This window comes from Taudactylus pleione, unplaced genomic scaffold, assembly GCF_031769625.1.
Source record: "Taudactylus pleione unplaced genomic scaffold, aTauple2 ptg000442l, whole genome shotgun sequence".
NCBI classification, from domain to species: Eukaryota; Metazoa; Chordata; class Amphibia; order Anura; family Myobatrachidae; genus Taudactylus; species Taudactylus pleione.
The window spans coordinates 5,811,073-5,831,077 of record NW_028284844.1 but is presented as its reverse complement, the minus strand read 5'-3'; the positions used below and the strand labels follow the sequence as shown (position 1 = coordinate 5,831,077).

Below are 20,005 nucleotides of genomic sequence, written 5' to 3'. Positions count from 1 at the left end.
AGCTAAGATGAGTACAAACTAACCTGCCCCCCCTAACCCTCCCGTAGGGGTGCCTAATGCTAACCCTAACCCCCTTCTAAGTACCTAAACCTAACCCCCCCCCCTCCCCGCAGCCTAGCCCTAAGTCTCCCGGGGGTGCCTAACCCTAACCCCCTCTTTCCCTAGCCTAACACTAATCCTCCTGGGGAGCTGCCTAACCCTAAGACCCCCCGGTAGACCCTACCCTAACCCTCCCTGTCCGCGCCCGGCTTATCTTCGATCGTGCTCCCGGGATAGGTAAAATGACAGTCATCAAGATTTAGATGCCTGTCATTAGTCCCTTGCCGGGATTAGACAGTCAGGATGCCGACGTTCGGGATTTAGACCGTCGGCATACCGACTGCAAACCATTCCAGAGTATGCAATATATATTATATTATAATGAGCTAGAACCGTGTGTCTAGCGCAAGTCCAGTAGACAGTCCCCCTCCCCCTCTTGCAGGAGGAAGAAGATCGCCAACCAGATTGCACCCCCTCCCCCAAGCTTTACCACCACCACCTGTACCTCATTGGTCCTAGGTGTTGCTGATGGGCTGACAAAGAGACGGGTCTGAGCAGGGACAGGTATCAGCCAAAAGTGTAGATGCTGCACAACTCATGATGAGGAGGAGACTTCAGCTGGGTACACACTAGATGACCTGTGTACCCGGGTTAGTCTGCAGGGGAGAGGGTAAGGGCTGGGCTGCAGGGGAGAGGGTAAGGGTTAGGCTGTGGAGGGGTAAGGGTTAGGCTGCAGGGGAGAGGGTAAGGGTTTGGGTGTGGAGAGGTAAGAGTTAGGCTGTGGAGGGGTAAGGGTTAGGGTGTGGAGAGGTAAGGGTTAGGCTGCAGTGGAGAGGGTAAGGGTTAGGCTGCAGGGGAGAGGGTAAGGGTTAGGCTGTGGAGAGGTAAGGTTTAGTCTGCAGGAGAGAGGGTAAGAGTTAGGCTGCAGGGGAGAGGGTAAGGGTTAGGCTGCAGAGGAGAGGGTAAGGGTTAGGGTGCGGAGAGGTAAGGGTTAGGCTGCAGGGAAGAGGGTAAGGGTTAGGCTGTGGAGGGGTAAGGGTGGGTCTGCAGGGCAGAGGGTAAGGGTTAGACTGCAGGGCAGAGGGTAAAGGTTAGGGTGTGGAGAGGTAAGGGTTAGGCTGTGGAGAGGTAAGGGTTAGGCTGCAGGGGAGAGGGTAAGGGATAGGCTGCAGGGAAGAGAGTAAGGCTTAGGTTGCAGGGGAGAGGGTAAAGGTTAGGCTGCAGGGAAGAGTGTAAAGGTTAGGGTGTGGAGAGGTAAGGGTTAGGCCATGGAGGGGTAAGGGTTAGGCTGCAGGGGTGAGGGTAAGGGTTAGGCTGCAGGGGATAGGGTAAGGGTTAGGCTATGGAGGGGTAAGGGTTAGTCTGCGGGGAGAGGGTAAGGGTTAGGCTGCAGTTGCGAGGGTAAGGGTTAGGGCAGGAGTTCCCAACCACGGTCCTCAAGGCACACTAACAGTCCAGGCTTTGAGGATAGCTATACTGGAGCACTGGTGACTTAATTAGTACCTCAGTTATTTTGATTTAACCATCTGTGCTCAAGCCTGGATATCACCAAAACCAGGACTGTTAGTGTGCCTTGAGGACCGAGGTTGGGAATCACTGGGTTAGGGTGTGGAGAGGTAAGGGTTAGGCTGTGGAGGGGTAAGGATTAGGCTGCAGGGGAGAGGGTAAGGGACAGGCTGCAGGGAAGAGAGTAAGGGTTAGACTGCAGGGGAGAGGGTAAGGGTTAGGGTGTGGAGAGGTAAGGGTTAGGCTGTGGAGGGGTAAGGGTTAGGCTGCAGAGGAGAGGGTAAGAGTTAGGGTGTGGAGAGGTAAGGGTTAGGCTGCAGGGAGAGGGTAAGGGTTAGGCTGCAGGGGAGAGGCTAAGGGTTAGGCTGTGGAGGGGTAAGGGTTAGTCTGCAGGGGAGAGGGTAAGGGTTAGGCTGCAGGAGGGAAGGTAAGGGTTAGTCTGCAGGGGAGAGGGTAATGGTTAGTCTGCAGGGGAGAGGGTAAGGGTTAGGCTGTGGAGGGGTAAGGGGTAGGCTGCAGGGGAGAGGGTAAGGATTAGTCTGCAGGGGAGAGAGTAAGGGTTAGGCTGTGGAGGGGTAAGGGTTAGGCTGCAGGGGAGAGAGTTAGGCTGCAGGGGAGAGGGTAAGAGTTAGGCTGCAGGGGAGAGAGGGTAAGCGTTAGGGTGTGGAGTGTTAAGAGTTAGGCTGTGGAGGGGTAAGGGTTAGGCTGCAGGGGAGAGGGTAAGGGTTAGGCTGCATGGGAGAGGGTAAGGGTTAGGCTGTGGAGGGGTCAGGGTTAGTCTGCAGGGGAGAGGGTAAGGGGTAGGTTGTGTGAGGGAGGGTAAGCAGGGCCGCCATCAGGGGGGGACTGCCGGTACTCTAGTACCGGGCCCGGAGAGAGAGGGGGCCCGGCTGACAACGGCAAGATATGCATCGGGTGGCAGGCAGGGAGAAAGGGCATCAGCAGCGCTGATCTAGGACTGGAGCCAGCCGCGGCAGCCAATCAGGAGCAGCAACTCCTGAGCAGCCAATCGGGAACGGCCGCTCCTAATTGGCTGCCGTACCGCGAGCCAATCAGGAGCAGCAGCACCTGATCAGCCAATCAGGAGCGGCGGATGCCGTTCCGCGAGCTGTGATTGGCTCGCGGCCGGCTCCATAGATCAAATGCTACAGCGCCGCTGATACTCGTGGCCGGCTCCAGTGACAGCCCATAGTTTAATGCCACAGGGATTATGCTCTTTCATTCTCTCTGCCTGCCGCCTGGTGCACTCCTTGCAGCTGCTAGCCGTGCCCCCTCTCTCTCAGGAGAAAAGAATGAAGAAAGCAGGTATGTGCTGACCCTGCCATGTGTCCTTCCCTCTCTTGTCCAGCTAGTCTTCCCTGCACTGTACCCCCGGTACGGCCAGCCTTTACTGCAGCCCCCCGCCCCCCAGTACAGCCAGCCTTTCCTGCACCCCCCCTCTGTTCAGTCTGCCTTGCCATGCCCCTCCCCCAGTCCAGCCAGCCTGTTAAGTCCCGTCAGCCTGCCTTCCCTCAGTCCAGCCAGCCTTCCCTATGCCCCCCCAGTCCAGCCAGCCTGCCTTGCCCCTCCCCCAGTCCAGCAAGTCTTCCCTGTGCCCCCCTCCTAGCCTAGCCAGCCTGTGTTACCTGCTCCAGTCCAGCCAGCCTTCCCTGCAACCACCCCCCATGTCCAGCCAACCTTCCTGTCTTCTCTGCCCCTCCCCTACTGTCCTTTGCCCCCTAGTCCAACCAGCCTTCCCTGCCCTTTGCCACCCCAGTCCACCCATCACAGCCTAGTGCCCCCCTTGTCCAGTCTTCCCTGCCCCGTCCCACCTCCTGACCCCTCCACCATGCGTAGCCTTCCCTGGTTTACCCACCATTTGAGGCAACACCCCTGATATAACTCCACTCACATTATCCACAGCTCCGCTCAACTCTGACCTATACCCGGGTGGGAGGGGGAGGCCTGCCTATTTTGTTGGTACCGGGCCCCAGAATTTCTGGTGGCAGCCCTGAGGGTAAGGGTTAGGCTGCGGGGGGGAGGGTAACGGTTAGGCTGCAGGGAAGAGGGTCAGGGTTAGGCTGTCAGAGGGGAGGGTTAGGGGTTAGCACATTTGCCTTCAGGCATCAAGTTTCCGAATGCCGGGATCCAGTTTGCTGAAACAGCAGGTAAATTAATTGATTTTGACAGGATTGACAGGAATATCATTCAACTGGACTATAGAGGGTTATGATGTCTCTCACCAGACATGACTGGTCTTTAACAGAAATACACAAACAAATAAAAATATAAAACAAGACAAAAGAAACACAAACACACGATCAAACTGCCTCACTCATACACACACAAAAAAAAATCACACAAGATTTAAAAATATTAGTAATAAAAATAGATTATATGGAAAACACATCCCAAACAGACAAATACAATACAAGAAACAACTTATACAAAAAGAATCACCTCTATTAGCAATCACTTTATAACTTTCTCTTTATAATTTCTACTACTCCACCTACACTCCTCATACACCCACAAAGTGAGTTTGTTGTTTTTTGCAAAAGCAGCATTAAATGAATAAGAATAGAATTGCATCTAATCCACCGTGGTCTGTTTCTATGATATAAATACATTGAATGCCGCTTTCTATAACAAATAGAGTAGCACAAAAAAATGAATATGAATAGAACAGTTTCTAATACACTGTGGCCTGTTTCTATGATGTCGGCTGAATGGTGTTTTCTATAAATGAATATGAATAGAATAGCTTCTAATCTGCAGTGGTCTCTATAGAAACCACAGTGAAATGGAATAGAAACCGCCGCCAAATAGAACACTCCTTGGCGGGTTCGAGTAGAAACTAGAAACCGATAGAGATCGACGGGGGGTTTCAGTTTACGCATCAAAACCTTTAGTAAGTGCTGTCAATTTGAAATAGAAATCGCCGTCAATTGACGGCTGTTTCCGGCGGTTTCTAAATGACACCAAAACTGCTGCTTAGTAAATTTAGCCCTTTGTGTCCCTTCCCATCCAGCATTAACTATTTTACCCAGTATATATATGCTGTTACAACTTATTTTCTCATTACATTGATCTGTGTGAATGTATCAATTCACTTATGGTAAAAAAATGGATGACAAGTGACAGGGTTTAACAATGAAGTAATAAGAATCGTGGGTGGGTTTAATTGTGATTACTACTGTACATGTCACCCCACCTCTATACGGATACTGGGCCCGATTCAGAGCTGAACGCTCTGACCAGAGCGCTCGCTCTGAATCAGGGCCCTCCTACCTTTTTTTGGAGCGTCCTCATGGACGCTCGCATAGCTGTGGGTTGCCACCAACAGCTATAGCGAGCGTCCATGATGATGGTCGCGATGGTCTTGACCATCGCGACCATCGGGCTTGCGACGGAGACCCTGCGGTAGGGTCTCGCTTCCGCAAGCCCTGGAGTGATTTTGGCTCTATCAGAGCCAAAATCACTCCCACTGACATCACTAGTGATGTCAGTGGGGCCGGCTTGAGACGGTAGGTGTTCCCATGGGAACGCCTCGTCTGGCAGGCACGCCCCCGGCACGCCCACCAAAGGGGGCGTGCTGTCAATCAACATCCACAGCACGCCCCCTTTGGTGCGAGATCCGGAGCGATGGTGAGCCCGTCGCTCGCCAGGTCTTGCGCATGCGCACGACGGAGCTCCCTCCGTCGTGCGCATGCGCAGTGGGGAACATCGACCCGCTTGCGAGCGTCCTGCCGCTCGCGAGCGGGTCTGAATGACCCCCACTGTGAACGGCTTTGCCAATAATTCTAGGTGTAGTTCTACATACACTAGCAAGCAACAACTGCTACGGATTGTAGTGCCAAAACTAGGGATGGCCATCGACCATCAATGATTCATAATCATCGATGGTTTATGCCGATGTCGAATGTTTTTCCCATCAATGGGGGAGAACCAGATGGTCTCCCTCCATCGATGGAAGAACATAACTGAATAGTCTTTTTTGTTTTTTTCAAGGTGCCGAGACACAGAGCATAGCTCCGAAGACACCCGCGAAGCCACACACCCCGGTTCTGATTGGCCTACGGGCCGGTCAGTCGTGGAACAGTGATGACCATCGGTTTATGAAGCCAGTGATGGTCATCCATTGCATAGTTGGTTACCATCGATGGTCACTTTATATTTTGGCATTGGTGGAAACCATCGATGGTAACCATACCGATGGCCATCCCTAGCCTAAACTGTATACATGTATATGTATTTTTTCATTGCTTCCCTGGTACCCTCTGGCCAGGGGTATATCGCCCTTTCCATTGAGTGGGAGTTATATCTATAGTGCGTCACCGGGTGTGTACAGCGGATATGTCTGTGAACGACGTCATTCACAGACATATCCGATCTTCTGTACAGCATAGCAGATGGTCGATAAATCTGAAAGTTATATCGGTCATCTGCTAGTGTGTACGAACGACCCGCCAATCACCTGTACACATTCTGCAGAGACCTGGCGATGATTGACAGCTCAACTGGATGAATAAATTTAAACGCTCGCCCATTTGAGCTGTCAAGCCCGGCACATCAGGCATACGATTGGTCAGTGTGTATACCCTTACCAATCGTCAGGCATCTCAGGTGCAGATGGGAGGTGATACATTCGCCCAAATGCAATATTTGAATACATCGCAAGGATGTATATAATATTGCATGAGGGGACAGAGGGCCTGATTCAGACCCGGTCGCAAGCGCTGAGCGCTCGCAACTGGGTCGATGTTTGCCCACTGGGCATGCGCACGATGGAGCCGGCTCCGTCGTGCGCATGCACGAGACCCGGCTAGCGACGGGTGCTCCGTCGCTCCGGGTCTCGCACCAAAGGGGGCGAGCTGTCGATGGTGAGTGACAGCTCACCCCGTTTGGGGGGCGGGCTGGGGGGGTGGCCGGCCAAACTGAGGCGTTCCCAACGGAACGCTTGCCGTTTGGGGACTGCCCCACTGACATCACCAGTGATGTCAGTGGGAGAGCTTCCGGCTCCATTAGAGCCGAAAGCTCTCTGGGGCTTGCGGCCACGAAACTCTACCACAAGGGTCTCGTCGCAAGCCCGATGGTCGCGATGGTCAACCTGGCCGCCCGCTTTAGCTATGCGAGCGGCAAGGAGGCCGCTCCAAAAAAAAAAAACGCCCTGATTCAGATCGAGAGCTCTTTCAGAGCGTCCGGCTCTGAATCAGGCCCAGAGTTTGCGAGGAAGCGCTATCACTGTGAATCCTCCTCTAGCTCTTTTGGCAAAATATATCCTGAGAGTGTGACCGCACATGCGCTGCCTGCTATTCCTCCCCCCCTCCCAGCTCCCATTTTTTTGGGCATGCCCAATTCCCCTAGGGAATACAGCGAGGTGTTCACTGGCCTAGGGCTTCTTGGCACTCTGGACCTGATTCAGACCCGGTTGCTAAGAAGCGCTTGCTCATAACTGGCTGATTTTTGCTTTATGCGCATGCGTATGCATCAGAGTGCGCATGTGCGAACCACTGCGCGAGATCGGGGACCGATTGCTCACCAAGCATAGACAGCCCAGCAGAATGAGTAATAGGGGAGGATGTTTGTGGGTGGTGACAGGGGCAGGCCTGTAGAAATGGGGGAGTGGAGGTGCGAACGCAGGCGTGCCTGAGCGTCTTAACGCTGTTTCAGAGGCGTGCATAATTAAGAGGCAGCGTCATAGTACACATCATCAGGTTGTATTTTAAACTGAAGTGCTCGCAGTAGGGTATAGTCAACCTCAAGCGATGCGTACCCGATGTACTGATGGTTGCATACACTTCCTGGAGATGATGTGCACAAGTGGGCATCTTAAGACAGGCTGGTGGCCTCTACATACACAAATTGATCGCACGCCAGAACATAGTGGACGTGATTATGCCTTGCCGTGCGATCTTTATATATATTGCGACTGCCTGCCATGCTGTCACTTAGCCGAATTTGCATACGCTGGGTGCGAGCGTACTCATCTAGCGAGCGGATCTGAATCGAGCCCTCTGTCCGCTGTGACATCTTATTGCCTTCTACGTAATAGCAGGTATTTCTATGCTTATATAACGAGTAAGAGAGACTTCACGTTATCAGTTGCATTCTGTTGTAGAGATAACACAAACGATTTATATTATTTATATTGTAATGCATAATGAAAGTGGATGTAAAAACATATCTGGATGTTTGTACAAGAGGGTTCTCGAGGACACTTCACAAATAGGATATTCTGTTTTTAGCTTAATTAAATTCAGACTGCTCCTGTAAATCTTTGGAAGCTATGTGCTGATGTCTGTAGAAAATAACCCCGTCTGTAGTTGTTGGTGCCTATATAGGCTGTTTGGTTTAAAATGCAGGAGGGAGAGAGAGGGAGAGGGAGAGAGAGGGAAAGGGAGAGGGAGAGGGAGAGGGAGAGGGAGAGGGAGAGGGAGAGGGAGGGAGAGAGAGAGAGAGAGAGAGAGAGAAAACGAGAGAACGAGAACTGAGAAAAATGTGAGCCAATCAGTGATTATGTAAAGCTGACCAATGACAAGTAATCTTACAAAAAGCTGCAGGAATGCTGGGATCAGAGGAAGCAGACAGACACATTGTTATGCTGTGAGTGAGAGTCACTATTCTGTGCTGGTAAGTAAGTGTCTGCTGCATAAGCTCCTCCCACTAATTCATTCACATTTACTCTTAATCAAAGTGAACTGATATCTGAATCTATAACTTTAACCTAAAATGAATAGACCATACAACTCTACATAATACCAAGCGTAATGGGCTCCCCACAAAAATTGACCATAGTGCGTATGTGTGTGAGCATGTGATAGGGAACATAGATTGTAAGCTCCACTGGGGCAGGGACTGATATGAATGGTAAGAAATTCTCTGTACAGCGCTGCGGAATATGTGTGCGCTATATAAATAACTGGTAATAAATAAATAAAGCCAGTTATAACTACCAATAGGCAGTTTGATATTATCGGCCTGATTTGTATTTAGGGGTCTATTGACTAAGCTTTGGATGGAGATAAAGAGGCTGATTCGGCAAGCAATGCACGGATGCAGTCGCACGCAATCGGTCCATGGTTTTGCCTTGCGCATGCATCACAGTACGTGTGCGTGGTCCGGCCAGTGCGATGAAGTATGCGTACGCAGGGAGTCCGCAGCCCCAGGGACAAGTGATTGACAGGAAGTGCCGCTTGTGGGTGGTGGCGGGGGAGTTGTCGGGCAAACGCAGGCGCGCCTGTGCGTTTGGAAGGCGTTTTGGGGCGTGCATAATTAAGCCCTTGTGGCGACGGACGCAGCTTGAGGTCTAGGTGCACACGGGAAGTCTCGCTAGGTCTACGGGAGGGTCAGGTCAACCACTATTGTGCGTATGGGTCCGATGGTTCTTAGATGTTACCGATGTTACTTGCCAGGTATAGAGGACGCAAGTAAAGGGAAGTGGGTGGTATTATGTAGTGCTGGGCGTCTGCTTATTCTGCTACGACTGCCGTGCGTATGCATTCATTAGCATATTCTCACAGCGGCCGCGTGCGTGCGTCTGCATCCGTGTGTTCCTTGCCAAATCAGGCCCAAAGTGAACGGATATAAAGTACAAGCCAGTCAGCTCTTAGCTGCCATGTCACAGGCTGTGTTTGAAAAATGACAGTTAGAAGCTGATTGGCTGGTACTTTCTCTCCATTCACTTTATCTCCATTCAAGGCTTAGTAAATAGACCCCTTAGTTTTTGTATGAGCAAAGATGCATTCGCCCGCTAATGTTTCTACCTATCTGTTCTCACCGTAATCCATGTGCAGCCTTATAGCTAGCGCATAGATGCATCCGGAGCAAACGCGCGATCGCATAAACGCCAAAACTTGCACCAAATGGCTAATAGCTTTTAGATCCATGTCCGCGCATCCTCACTATGCATTATCTTGAAATTTAATGCTCCTGATCCGACTCTCCAAGCCGCAAATGAGAGGGAATATCTAGTTAATCTACAAGTTTGTCTCTGAACTGTGGAATATACAGTTATATAATTATTTATTTTTTAACACTTTATTTATTAAAGCAATGCATATTAATAAACAGTATACAAAATAGTAAAAAAAAAATATTAGTAAAAATTGTGTCTTTTCAGGAATACATTAAATAATTAAAATATCATAGACCAACATATTGTATAACAAACACTGGGCCTGATTCAGAGCCGTTCGCTATTTGCGGTCGTTCGTTCAAAAACAGGGGGTGGCTATTCAAATGATCCGTTCGCAAATTGCAGTCTGTTCACACCTCTAAGTCTGAATGAGCGAGCAAAACATACGCTCGTTTATTTGTTAAAAACGCCCCCTGGCCGCTCGCACCATACGTCATGTCCGCTATTTATTAGATTAATCAAGTACATCGACCAGCGTATGAACTGCTCGCTATTCTTGTGGTTGGTTTTTGCTACCACAATCTTGCGAGCAGTTCTGGCTATAAAATAACCCAGTGACGTGGTCAATGACGCTGCTGTATTAATTATGCACACCCATAAAACGCCCGTTTTGACCTTTAAGCACGCCTGCGTTCTGATCTCCACTCCCCGTTTTCAAGCACCTTCCCCTGTTACCACCCACATACGCCTCATTCTGTCACTCAAAATAGCAGGCATTCGCTATATTGCGAGCACATGAATTTCGGCCGCACTGACTGGTTCGCGCATGCGTATAACGATCCGTACGCATGCGCAGATGTGCGAACATCGCTCGGAACGAGCGTACTGCCGCTAGCAAGTGGCTCTGAATGAGGGCCACTGTTTCTGACGGGAAGCAATCGGGAAGCCGACTGCCTAAATTCCGGCAGCCGGCTTCCCGACTGTCTTATCCCGGCATGGGAGACCGGCGCCCGGCATCACGATCGTAGTGATGCAGGGCGCCGCGGGGGGGGAGGGTTAGGTTTAGGGCTCCCGGGGGGGACAGGGTTAGGCACCCCCCCGGGAGGGTTAGGGTTAGGCTAGGAGGAGGGAGGGTTAGGGTTAGGCACCCCCGGGGGGGACTTAGGGTTAGGCACCCCCCCGGGGGACTTAGTTTTAGGCAGCGGGGAAGGGGGTGGTTAGGGTTAGGCACTTGGGGGGGAAGTTAGGGTTAGGCACCCCTAAGGAGGGTTAGGTTAGATTAGTACATACTTACCTATCCACGATCGGCATTTCCAGCGCTGTCGGGCTTCCGCTGCTTCGCACTCTGCTCCTGTCGGCCTGCCGCTGACGGTATATCATACACATTCCGTTTCTGACATTGTACCTTCATAAAAAGGGAAACATATTGAACAGACAATACAAAAAAAAAGAAAAAAAAAGAATATAACAAAAGATGTCTTTTTTGTTCGCCTATCCCCACATTTCCTCCTCGAGCAGTATATAATTATTTATTAACGGATGCTTATACTGTATGGCGCCAGCATATTCTGTTGCGCTTTACAATTGGGAATAAAATAGTAATGAAACAAGACCGGGTAATAACAGACAGACAAAGAGGTAAGAGGGTCCTGCTCGCTAACTCATTCAAACTTGAATTCTGAATCCCAGTCTGGTTGCAAGAATCATTACAGTGTGTAAACCATTAGTACAGGGGTTAGGAACCTGTGGCACTCCAGCTGCTATGGAATTACACATCCCAGCTGGACCTGCCACAGTTTTAGCATGATCTAACATCATGCTCGCCTACTCTCCAAGGATGGCGGGACTCGGGAGCCTACCGAAAATCGGCACCTCGCAAGTCCCCCGGCTGGGCCGCAGCCCTTCCTCACCTGCGTACGCTTACCCCTTGTAAGTGGGTGGTCCGGGGGAGCCGATGCCGGTACCCCAAAATAAGTGGTTTCGTTTTGTGGGCAAAAAAAAAAAGTTGGGGGACAAACTTAAAAACTAGCGAAATAGATTCAGAGGAGGTCCCCAAGTATGCGGCAGATGTTTTTTAGAATGCGACAGGTAGATTTTTGAAGAATTTAAATGTTTACTTTAGGGACTTCAAGATATGCTTGCACCCATTTTCATGTACCCCAAATTTGATGGAACTAGTTGTTTTCCCAAAAAATGTTACTAAATGCTATTCATCACCACCTTTACAAAGACGCATGAAAGCACCTGCCGACACCATTTAAAAACACCAAATACCTTTAGCTGGCCAATTCGGGGGTACCCATAGTGATCCCCCATGTCAGACCATCTTTTGGGGGGTGACAGGCTGATTTCCCCAAAACTGACAGGGCTTTTCGATACTTACCTTTTTGCCGGGTCCCGTTTTCGCCGATTCCTAATTGAATACGGGGATACGTGGGCACGCGTGCGATACTTTATCCTCAGGAAAACCTGCGATGATAGTGAAAAGTGTGACCTCTGACTTTTCGCCACTATTTGAATAAGTTGGATGTACCCTGTAATCCCTGGACTGTCTTGGAACAGATGTAATATTTATTCTTCTCATGGGGCAGAAGTTATATTTTATGATGCTGAAAGGAATTGGCAGGAGTCACAGTTAGTACAGAAATCTCAGTATTCTGTTGCCCTTCTTTATTCATTCACTGTAAGGTGAACAATTCTATTTCCCTGTCACATGAGACGTTCTCACGTCCCCAAACTTCGCAGTTACAGTCCGCGTTTTAAAAATGATCCATGCTTGTGCACAAGTGACTTAATTAGTATCTCAGGGCCTGATTCAGCACGGATCGCAACCGCATACGCAGATCGGCTGATTGTTGAGTACGGCGCATTATTATGTACTGTGCGTGCGCGGCGATCGCACTGAAGTTACAGACGTGCTGTAGAATCCATCGCAGAGTGAGTGACAGGCCGTGAGCATTTGGGGGTGGTGACAGGGGGAGTGGTTGGTGAAACGCAGGCGTGCCTGTCCATTTGAACGCCGTTGCACGGGCGTACATAAATTAGCTTGCTGCGATTGCCTACGCAGCCCGAGTACTCACTGCGTGCGACGAGGCTTGCAAATTCTGAGACAGGTCAGAGCTGCTGTAATTGTGCGTGATGGGCCGATGTATACGCAGGACTGTGAGGTATTACGGATGTGAGAAGGCAGTAGTGGGCGTCTCTATGCTGGCTGAGCAGTGGCAGATATTAGCATAATTTTGCAGCTGAAATACAGAATCAGGCTCTCAGTCAATTTCATTTAACCATCTGGGCTCAAGCATGGATATTCTTAAAACCTGAACTGTAATGGCGGAGTTGGGAAACCTCTGCTCCAGTGGTTCTCAAACTCGGTCCTAAGGACCCCACACAGTTCACTTTTTCCAGGTCGCCTAGCAGGTGCACGGGTGTATTTGTTACTCACTACATGTTTTAAAAGATCAATGGGTGCAGCTAACTATTTCACTTGTAATTATGTGAAGAGACCTGCAAAACATGCACTGTTTGGGGTCCTGAGGACTGAGTTTGAGAACCTGTGCTCTACTCTGTACTGTGTAGTTTGTCCTATAAGCTAGATCAGAGGTCCTCAAGCTCGGTCCTCAGGACCCCACACAGGTCACGTTTTCCAGGTCACCCAGCAGGTGCACAGGTGCATTCATTTCTCACTGACACATTTTAAAAGTTCCACAGGTGGAGATAATTATTTCACTTGTGATTCTGTGAGACCTGGAAAACATGCACTGTTTGTGGTCCTGAGGACCGAGTTTGAGAACCTGTGAGCTAGATCTTCAGTGTGCTTTAAACCTGTACCACCACCTAGTAGAGTGTTTTCCAAACCCGGTTCTCATGACCCACTCACTGTCAACACATTAGGGATATCCCTGCTTCAGCACATGTGGGTAAAGCAAACTGACTGAGGTAATATTTAAGCCACCTGTGTACATTCATGGCTATCTTTATCCCTTAGTACCTGGAATGTGAGTGAGTCATGGGGACTGGGTTTGGGAAATATTGACCTAGTAAGTATTGATAGGACAGTACCCTCCACCCCGAGGACATGTGCCCCACCTGTTCACCACCCCTATCTGCACCCCTGCAGGACCTCCCCTCCCAAACCTTCTGGTCCCAGCAAGAGTCGCAGGTTCCAAGTGCCCATGAACCCCTGGTTTGATCCGTACATTACAAATTCTCACAGACCCCCCCTGACAACCATCTAGTCTCCAAATGATGGTCAGATGGGTGTTTAAAATTGTAGCAAAGAATATGAATAATTGTGAGAGGATAATGAGTTTATGAAATATTATCCCTTTAATTGCAGAGGTCGGTAACCTGTGACACTCAATCTCTTGTGCAATGATATCTCCCAGCATGCTGGGACATGTTGTGCAACAGCTGGAGAGTCAAAGGGTTTCCTAGGGTTGCAGAAGTAAGACCGAGAATGAGCGTCTACTACAACAATAAAATCCTGTTACATGGGATCTAGCCTTTGATGTTCTGACTTTATTATTGTATTCCAGGTTCTGGAAGATTTGCTGCATACCTCAATACTGCGTCTCCTGTCTGTTAGCCCGGCTCTCACCCGCCCTGTGTGTTTGCTGTCAACTGGCCGGCTGCCACTTCAGACAGGTACATATTTAATATTGACTGAGGCTGTTTCTTAAAAGGCCCCATCAATATTTACTCTTTTATTACACTGCTTGACTTAAACTCTTTCAAGGGATTCTTTGTGTCTCCCTCGCCGAGAGGCAGGAAAACGTACGTTTTCAGGAGAAACGGTTCTGTTTGGGAAGCCTCGGCTATACATAGGTGTGTTTTGCACTAATGTCAAAGTCTGAAGGTAGATTTACTAGATTTTCTAAAACAGACCAGCAGTGTTGTTGTCCACAGCAACCAATCAGATTGCAGTTATCATTTCTGTATTGCATTTTAGAGGCAAATGGCAGCTCGCTGGGTCTATGGGCGTTATTTTATTTTTTTTCTCCTGCCGCTTGCAAAGCTGTTGGAGACCTTTCACAGCATGTGCGAGTGGCCTGGAGACCGTCGCGATTATCGCGACCATCGGCATTGCGACAAGACCCTGTGGTAGGGTCTAGGCTGCCGCAAGGCCGAGTGGACTTCTTTCTCTAATAGAGTAGGAAGTCCACTACTGACATCATTAGTGATGTCAGTAGGTCCTCCCACAAACACCAAGCGTTCCTAAGGGAACGCCTGCGTTTGTGCAGCCATCCCCCCCCCACCTGCCTACAAAACGGGACGAGCTGTCACTCACCATCGACAGCCGCCCCGTCTTGTAGCGAGCCCCGTAGCGACTGAACTGCAGTCGCTCGGCCAGACACTGTGCATGCGGACGCAGTGCATGCGCAGTGGCCAGACATCGAGCCGCTTGCGAGCGGCTCTGAATCAGGCCCTGAATCTAATTGGTTGCTATGGGCAACACCACCTCTTGTCTGCTTTAGTAAATCTATCCCTAGAGCTCACTAGTTGTGGTACATTGTGTGTGTGTTATAGGGATTGTTGAAAACAGAACTATTCCATTGTGAAGGGGAGCAAAGGTTAAAGATGGATGCCATCTCTCTGGTGGGTTTGGCTACATCATCCAGGGGGCGTGATTACAGTGGGCATGGCCACACACTACTGAGCCATAAAAACACTATTTAAGTGCAGAGCAGTGTTTTCCATCTCCAGTCCTCAGGGACCATTAACACAGTGTCACTAGGGGGGTGCGGACTGCACCTGGTGTCAACCTCCGAGGGGGTGAAACCACTATGCCAGCTCCTCGGTAACCTGTAGCCGGGTGTTGCACAGTGATGTTATTGTGCAGCGCCCAGCTCCCTGTCACTGAGGAAGAGCTGACAGTGCGAAGAGACAGTGCGGGGAGAGTCTGTGGAGGCAGCCCAGCATCTTCAAGAGTGCTGGGCATGCCCAGAGTATGATTAAGGGGGGGTGCAAGAGGCAAGTATCTCAGGCCCCCCTCTCTCAGGGGCCCCCCCTAGCTGGAGCTGCTCCAACCGATCTATGGGGCTGCTGTCCGGGGCTGATTCTGCTGGTCTCCAACCTCCGCAGCTGCTGCTGATGGCTGGGGACTATCAGAATCGGTTCCCGGCCAGTGGCCGGCACCTGCCTGTCTCTGCTTGCTCCTCTCCCTCCTGTCGGTGATCAATGACGAGTCGATGGCAGCAGCACATCCCACTCCGTAGTTAAACTGTAGAATTCATGGGGGGGAGTTAATCATTATAGGCTGGGGGTGAGGGGGGATAATCATTACATATATAAGGGCTGGGGGTGATGGGGAATAATTAAATATACAGTATAAGGGCTGGGGGTGAGGGGGGATGATCATTAAATATATATAGGGGGTGAGGGGGATAATCATTAGATATATTATTTAAGGGGAGGGGGTCATTCAATATTTTATATAGGAGTAGTCTGTCTAAATAATGAAAAAATATAAAAGGAGTGGGAGTGATGAGTTGTTGGGAAGAGAAAAAAAAAACTACACACACACACACACACACACACGTGTGTATAAATATTGGGACATTGACAGAATTTTCATATTTTGGCCTCTATTCACCACCACAATGGCTTTGAAATGAAACAAACAAGATGTGCTTTAACTGCAGACTTTCAGATTTAATTTGAGGGTGATTGCATCCAAATCAGGTGAACGGTGTAGGAATTACAATGGTTTCTATATGTGCCTCCCACTTTTTTAAGGGGCCAAAAGTAATGGGACAAACTAAACAATCCTAAATCTAACTTTCACTTTTTAATACTTTGTTGCAAATCCTTTGCAGGCAATTACAGCCTGAAGTCTGGAACGCATAGACCTCACCAGACGCTGGGTTTCATCCCTGGTGATGCTCTGCCAGGCCTCTACTGTAAATGTCTTCAGTTCCTGCTTGTTCTTGGGGCATTTTCCCTTCAGTTTTGTCTTCATCAAGTGAAATGCATGCTCAATCGGATTTAGGTCAGGGGATTGACTTGGCCATTGCATAACATTCCACTGTTTAGTCTTAAAAAACTCTTTGTTTGCTTTTGCAGTATGCTTCGGGTCATTGTCCATCTGCACTGTGAAGCGCCGTCCAATGAGTTCTGAAGCATTTGACCGAATATGAGCATATAATATTGGCCGAAACACTTCAGAATTCATTCTGCTGCTTTTGTCAGCAGTCACATCATCAATAAATGCAAGGGAACCAGTTCCATTGGCAACCATACATGCCCACACCATGACACTACCAACACCATGCTTCACTGATGAGGTGGTATGTTTTGGATCATGAGCAGTTCCTTTCCTTCTCCATACTCTTCTCTTCCCATCACTCTGGTACAAGTTGATCTTTGTCTCATCTGTCCATAGGATGTTGTTCCAGAACTGTAATGGCTTTTTTAGATGTTGTTTGGCAAACTCTAATCTGGTCTTCCTGTTTTTGTGGCTCACCAATGGTTTACATCTTGTGGTGAACCTTCTATATTCACTCTTGCGAAGTCTTCTCTTGATTGTTGACTTTGACACATATACATCTACCTCCTGGAGAGTGTTCTTGGTTTGGCCAACTGTTGTGAAGGGGTTTTTCTTCACCAGGGAAATAATTATTCTGTCATCCACCACAGTTGTTTTCCGTGGTCTAGGAAAGAGTGGGGGGGACATTTACTACAAGATAAGATAGATAGATGATAGATATAGGTAGATATGGTATATGTATAAATGGAGGGGGAGTGCCAGGGCTGGCTTTTGCCCAGGCACTACAGTGTCTTGCTATGGCACTATTCACGCTGCCCAGGAGGAATCTCTGTAGTAGAATGAATTCCCCCCACCCTACTGCAGCAGGCAGGGGGGGGGGGGGGGTTGCAGGTGCCTTTAGGAGATGGTGAAGGGGAATAAAACACAGTAGACACAGCCAGGTGGCAGTGCTGACAAGAGGGAGGGGCCCCCTTGATTTATTGTGCTCCGGGCCCCTCCAAGGCTTAATCCAGTCCTGGGCATGCCCCCAGAGTGACGAAACTGGGGGCATGCCGCAAGGTCACGCCCCTTTACAGTGAGGCCACACACCCTTTTCAGACGCAGGGCATCAGTTGTGCGCACGCCAACCACAGTGACGCCGCTGCCCTAACAGTGCATGTTTTACAGATATCCTTGTTGGGGTGCAGGTCTATTCAATACTGGATTTAAAAGATTCATTTTAAAAGATTCAGAGGTGGAGCAAATTATTTTAATTGTGATACTGAAGAGACCTGTAAAACACGCACTGTTAGGGGTCCCTGAGGACTGGAGGTGGGAAACACTGCTCTAGAACCGGCTGCATGGAGGAGCCCCAGGACTGTGAATATGGGGAGAGGCAATTTAGTAACATCTATGCAGTAATTGATATTATGTTATTGTGGATTTATGCAGGGTATAAGTAACAAAAATGCTTCCTAACCCCAGTTTATTTGACTCAATTACCCCAATTCTGAAGTTACTAAATATAATGACCAATGTCATTGAAGTAAGAAGGGCATGTCATCATTTTAATCTTCGATCGCTGCCTTCCTGTTTGGGGAATTTCACAGCCTGACTACCCCTAATCTAGACATGGGCAATTGTAGGTCCCGTATAGATAATCCGAATGGATACAGGATCGGCACATGCTAATCAAATAAGGGCAATTATCGTGGAATTAATAGTAATATTTCTCCATTATCGATATTCTGCACATGGGGTGTGGTATATTATGTTGATATCAGAATGTTGGCAGCCTAATGTTGATATGGTCATATTGTTGACATGTAATTATAAACACTGTGAATGTCGACAGTCTGAATTTTGACATTCTGAATGTCGACATAATGACTACATACCTGCACATGCGCAGTTGCACACCGTCCTGCAGCTACTTCTCTCAATCAGCGCAGTGCCTATGGCAGACGCAGAATGTCCGATGAAACATGGTCATAGACACAGGCACTGACATTCCTGCTACACCCTCCAAACTGCCCCCCCCAGTTACCAGCCAGAAATACACATGTAATTACAATCTGCACCCCGCTACAGTAACCATCGGGACGCATGTGCGTTTTGTCTCGGACGAATGCGCAGAGGTAAAACATTGGTCGCTTGCGCCCAATCCTATATCGGCGTCCACTTCTGAATCGCCCCCATAGTGTGCTCCGTACCCCATGGAAAAAAATGTCCGATATCAATCCTGTACTATTGATAGTTTTAAGAGATTGATTTTAAACAAAACCCATTTTGCCACTAGCTGAAGGCAGAGGGACAATCCTACGTTTGTTCACCCTTTATAATGCCAAGATGCTTTCAACCCAGGATCAAGTCAAGTGCGCATAATTTACTGCGGTTTTCCCCATAGATGTGGCATAGGAACCCATTCTACAAATTTAATGAATTAGCGCAAGGACAGATGGAAGAGATAAAACAATAATTCCGATAGATAAGTGATCTGTATTGACCACATCTCCATCTGTGTCAGACTGTGTTTTGCATGCAGACAAGATCATGTTCCACCGTGGCTGTCCTTTAAACAACCTCTGTGGCCCAGAATGCACTTAACATGCACACAAACCTAAAGGATGAAATGATTAATATTCCCTTGCAGTTTATTTCACTGTTACATTTTAAGAGTTGCAGCTAGGCAAGTCTGACAGCCCAATCTTAATTAAGATTCATTATACAGAGACTCTCTAAATGGAGGTCAGCAAGGCTTGTTTTGATGTCAGCCACTGGCCCGTTCTCCTCTGGCTCTCAATCACGCTGCAGACGAAAGAGAGTACATTTCCAAATTGATTTTTTTTTTTTTTTTATAAATTGCTTTCATTGCCCAGTCTCTTAAGATGAGAATAACAGAAGAAGACGTATATGTGTGCAAATTCTCGAATGCATGGTCTTTGTGATGAAGGCATTAGAAAGCCCCCTTGTGCCCCCCCCCCCCACCGCCCCCAAGTTTTATTTTGAAACACTTAGCCTTAATGCTGAATGCACGCATAGTATAGTAGTATATGTGCCTGGTAATGGGAAGATACATAATGCATGATGTAGCGAATCATGGGTTCATGAAGAGGGGGCATGGCCATAATGATGCTGTTCTCTGCGAATCACATCAAAGCCCCGTCCCACCCCATTTTACTGGGAAGCGGCGGTAATACGTGAGGGCCTCCTTCTCTTCCGGGAGACTCCACAAAAATCATAGGCAGGTATAGGATAATACTGAACTCTGAAATTGGGTCAAGACAATATTACATATATGTCTAGAGAACGTACTAAATCAGATCCATCAACTTTTAATCACACAGCTCTTTGAAGTTGTACTTTAAATAAACCTGTTATGCTCTCTGCAGTGTGCTAGCTCTATCTAAATACATATTAATAATGAATGATTGTTGGAATAGGTGTGTACAGGTAGCAGTGAGTGTACAGTCAGGTCCATAAATATTGGGACATTGACAGAATTTTCAGATTTTGGCTTCTATTCACCACCACAATGGTTTTGCAATGAAACAAACAAGATGTGCTTTAACTGCAGACTTTCAGATTTCATTTGAGGGTAATTACATAAAAATCGGGTGAACGGTGTAGGAATTACAATGGTTTCAATATGTGCCTCC

General features: G+C 48.6%; 1 protein-coding gene across 1 annotated transcript in view; it reads left to right on the top strand.

The window, feature by feature from the left end:
• Nucleotides 1-8,093: 8,093 nt before the first annotated feature.
• Nucleotides 8,094-20,005, top strand: part of FGGY (FGGY carbohydrate kinase domain containing) — a 260,103-nt gene continuing 248,191 nt past the window's right edge. The window contains exons 1-2 of the mRNA XM_088447828.1: nt 8,094-8,157; nt 13,918-14,026. The gene's annotated coding sequence lies outside the window, so the exon portion shown is untranslated. The remainder of the gene's footprint in view (nt 8,158-13,917; nt 14,027-20,005) is intronic.